Here is a 4601-nt window from a genome sequence, read left to right as displayed (position 1 = left end):
CATCTCCTGCCACAGAACAGGCATCTCCTGCCACAGGGTGGGCATCTGCTGCCACAGAGCAGGCATCTCCTGCCACAGAACAGGCATCTCCTGCCACAGGGTGGGCATCTGCTGCCACAGGGCATCTCCTGCCACAGGGCGGGCATCTCCTGCCACAGGGCAGCTCGCCCCAGGGCAGCAGCGTTTCTCCTGCTAAAGCAAAGATCTGACTGCGGGTAGGAACTGTTACACAGGACACAGGGCTCCGGGGGATTTCTAACCTGCTTCTGCCTCAGTTTAAAAGCAAAGGTATTAAATTACTTTGGACTAGAAATCTGTCCAGCCTAGTCTAATCTGCAGGGCTTTAGTTTGTCAGGGTGCAGCCTGCAGCGGGTGCTGGTGATGCCCATCCAGCGCAGCCCTGTGGCATGGCAGGGGGCCGTAAGTCATCCCTCCAGGTACTGGTGTGCACTGGCACACCCTGAGGTGCCAAGGATGCCAGGCGAAGTGCTGGGCGTTAATTTATTCCTGGTATTGCCCTTCTCTCACCGAACTGAAATCCTTACCGCCAGTTACTAAATTCAGTCGTTTCCCTTCTCGGCTGCGTTTATACCAACACGAAGGCAGGTATGTGTTTGTGCACGCATTCTTATGGGGCTTGTTTTGGTTTGGGGTTTTTCAGGTAGGTTGGCTGGTCTTGGTGGGGTTTTTATTTGTTGGGTTTTGTTGGTTTTTTTTTTTTTCTAAGCCCTCATTAACTCCACTCACGCTGTCTTACTCTGTTTGCCACTGCTTAAGTAGTGCTTTTTTAAAAAAGCAACCAATTAGCACCTCATCAGCTTCAATTATAGGAGACAAAAGCAGTGTAAAGATAACTCAATGAGAGGGGGTGGCACAACATCATGTAATCGCTTAAGACAGCGGTGAACATTCACTGTGCTGGCTCTGCCGGGCCTATTCACCTTTTTTTCTTCTTTCTGGATGCATTTAAGACCCCCCTTTTTTCCCCCCCCTTCTTTTTTTCTTTTTTCTTTTTTTTTTTTTTTTCTGGGAAGCCGGGCCTCCCAGGAGTCTCAGAGTCTCTCATTCAGGGCTACCTGTTTACAGCTCACCGAACAGAAGGACCTAAACAATCCTATATTGTACGCCTAGTGCTTCCTTAAACTTAGGCCTCCACAATGGCATGTTTTCAGAAGCTGGGCAGAATAAGTTAAAGGCTGGCTTTATACTCATTAAGTGTTCTGCTTGTACTGTCTTCTAATTACATGGCAGGGCAACAATGTATTTTTTTTTCTAATGGAGTTCTTTGGAGCAGTTAATTTGGTGCCTGTACTAAATGCCCCAAAACATTAATTAGTGTGGAAGGAACCCTAATTTCCTCAGCGGCTTTCCTCTCCATTTACTTCCCTTGTTTTCACATAGGCTTGGATGAGCCTCTATAATGAAATTACCTCATTAATGCCTTTATTCTTGCAGAGTAACTCATTCAAGATCTACCATTTAGTTTTAATTTAATGCTGTCAAAAGCAAAAGGTGCATTCATGTCTTTGATTAGTGCATTTTTTTCTCTCTAAAGAGTGGACAGATTTAAATTATTAAGATGGCAAGTAGTGAGTTATAATTGGATACAAGCAGCACTTCAGTGAATATTAAATGCTTTCAAAGCCTGGCCTATGTGGTCTGCTGACTATTAACTGTGTCCAGTGAGTTATTCTGTGGGGTTTGAATTAACGGCGCATTAGCTACTGTGAAGCAAATTGTTTAATTTTGTTTATAAAAAACGGTGAAGTTGCATTTATCAACATGACATTTAGTTGTAGCAGAGTTCAGTTTTCCCCATTATCCTATACTGACCTCATTGCTTGGTTAGTACTGCTAACACAGGGTCTCCTCCTGTACTCCACACTCTTGCAAAGTCTAACTGGAGACTTGCCTACCTATGGCCAGACCTTTATTTGCAGAACTACAGAGTTCTAAATGTTGTCAAGCAGGAACCACCTGCATTTGGCTCCACTGATAATTTGCTTATGGAGCACAGTGGCACGAAGTGTGTCTGATTTGTGGGGCATGCACAGTTACAGACTGTCTTGGTACCAGCAACTGAAGGGGCAGGAGTTAACATCTGATCCTTGATCTTTAGTTGTCTCTCTTCTCCCTCCTTTCCTTTGCAACTCATGTCACAAGATGCCTGAGATGTGTCAGAGAAACGTGCATGTCAGAAGACTTAAGCAGCCTGTAGACTGCTTGGCACATGCAGTTTATTATTAACTAATTATAGTTTATTGTGTGGCTGCAGTGCTACCAGAGGTCAAAAGTCAGAGTCGCATCCTTGGGCCAGGAGCTCTGTAGGGCTCTGTGTAACCCCTGTGCAAAGCAGCCAGTCACAGCAGTGTGTCACAGCCTTGCCCCATGGCCCGGGGCCCTCCAGTTCTGAGCATCTCCAAGGATGGAGATCCCACAACCCCTCTGGGCTTCTGTTCCAGTGGTTACCCACCTGCATAGGGATGTTTTCCTTTAGTAATTGTAAGGAAATTATTATCTTTTCAGTGCAGTCATTAAATGTGATAGGATAACTTGAATTGATAATATTTTAAAAATAACATGAATTATAAGTTTATTATAATGTACTACATATATTTATTATAAGTGTTTGACATATTTAGTACATGTTACACAGGATACACGTGCAATATTATACATCTATTATGATTGCAATGACAAGCAACACACAGGGCACTGTTGTTTATCTTAGTAATCTTTCCCATCTCTGCTGTAAAAGTGTCTTGGGTTTGGATTCATTTCTCCTCCTAGCACGAGCAGGAGCAAACCCTTCTATTTATTTGTTCCACAGCGGAGCGAGGTCCTGGGAACTTTGAGTAACTTCTACCGCGGTGTCTCACTGGCCTCTCGTGGCTGGATGATGCATGTGCACATCACCGCGGTGAGTATCTCATCTTCCTTCTGTTGCTGCATTAAATTCCCGGTCAGAATGTTACGGCCAACATGATCTCCTTTAATTCCTGCCAGCCTGGAATACACGGTTAACTTTCCTTTTTTAGCTCCAGTTATCTGCACAAACCCAGAGGAGCTCCATGGCCAGAGGAGCTGCCCGATGGAGCACATGGAGCCCGGCACCAGCCAGGCTGGGATGACTCCCCGGGAGTCCAGCTGCACTCTGGAGAAGAGAAATGGAGAGCTGGGGGAGGCCTGAGCAAGTCCTGAGGGTAAGCTTGCAATAGTTTATAGGGTAGAGACTGAACATATTTAGGTATTAAAGAGGAGATCAGATGTGGAGAGGTAGGGAAGTTTTCAGGGGTAAAATCTGGGACAACCTGTAGCAGAGAGCATGAAAATGTTGTGTTAAAACAGAGGTAATCAGGAGTGGGCTGGAAGGGAAAGTTGTGGGGGTGAGGTAGGAGAGAGCATCCATGACAGAGATTGGAGGGGAAACTGAGGGAATCAGCAGTGGACAGGGAGGGAAAAATGTGGGGTAAACTCTGGGGCAGCGTGGAGCAGAGAGAAGGAGGATTTTGGGTTCAACTGAGGCAGTCAGGAGTGGGCAGGTAAGGAAAGTTCTGGGGGTAAAACTTGATAAAACCTCCGGGGTAGAAAATGAAGCTTTGGAGGTAAAAAAAGAGTTCCTGAGTTGTGTGCAGGTGGAGAAAACTGTGGGGGTTAAATGTGAGGTGATCTGTGGGGGAGAGAATGAAGATCTTGTGTTAAAAACCAGGTGACCAGTTGTGGGCTGGAAGGGCAGGTTTTGGGGCTTCAAAAGGAGGTTGATTCTCTGCAGGGAGGGAATGAAGCAAAGGAAATAAAATAAAGGAAAAGAAAAAATGAAACAAAAAGAAATGAAAAAAAATTTAAATGAAATAAAATAAAATAAAAAGAAAGAAAATAAAATGAAAATAAAGTGAAATGAAATTTAAAAAAAGAAATGAAAGGGAAATGAAAGGAAAGGAAAATAAAACTAAATAAAATAATAAAAAATGAAATAAAATAAACAAAAACAAGAAGAAAAAATAAAATGGAAATAAAATGAATAAAAAGAAATAAAATAAAATAAAATAAAATAAAAAGAAAGAAAAGAAAATGAAAATAAAAAGAACTAAAATAAAAAGAAAAAATAAAAATAAAATAAAATTAAAAGAAAGAAACGAAATAAAAGAAAACTCAAACAAAAAGAAATAAAATGAAATAAAATAAAAAGAAATAAAATAAAATAGAATAAAATAAAAAGAAATAAAATAAAATAGAATAAAATAAAAAGAAAGAAAATAAGGTGTTTTCTTTGAGGTAAATTGAGGTCAACTGAGGTGATGAGTGGTGGAGGGGTCTGTAAAATGTGGGGTGTTAAAGTCGGGGTGATGTGGTGGGCAGAGAAGGAGTGTTTGGAGGAGGGTTGAGGTTGTGAGCAGTGGGCAGGAGGGGCTAATTTTGGGGTGTCCCTGGAGCGGGTGCTTTGCCCCGTGGGCGCTTTGTGAGGCAGGTGCCGGGTTCGGGGCCGTGTGTCAGGGAGGGCAGGGGGGCTGCGGATGGGGCGCGGGGGGCGCGGGGGGTCCTTTGCGGCGGTGCCGGGGCTGCAGTACCGGCCGTGTCCGCCAGGCGGAGACTGCGGGGCA

At 43.7% G+C, this 4601-nt stretch overlaps 1 long non-coding RNA gene across 5 annotated transcripts in view; it reads left to right on the top strand.

The window, feature by feature from the left end:
* The window catches only part of LOC113959533, a 15309-nt gene extending 12134 nt beyond the window's left edge, over positions 1-3175 (top strand). For all 5 annotated transcript variants that reach the window (XR_003531840.1, XR_003531841.1, XR_003531842.1 and 2 more), the window contains exon 3: positions 3039-3175. This is a non-coding gene — a long non-coding RNA (uncharacterized LOC113959533). The remainder of the gene's footprint in view (positions 1-3038) is intronic.
* Positions 3176-4601: the final 1426 nt, after the last annotated feature.

The sequence above is a fragment of the Corapipo altera genome, unplaced genomic scaffold, assembly GCF_003945725.1.
Source record: "Corapipo altera isolate COAL_440 unplaced genomic scaffold, ASM394572v1 205, whole genome shotgun sequence".
NCBI lineage: Eukaryota > Metazoa > Chordata > Aves > Passeriformes > Pipridae > Corapipo > Corapipo altera.
Note: the sequence above shows the minus strand (reverse complement) of the source record. Positions and strands in the feature narration are given on the sequence as shown.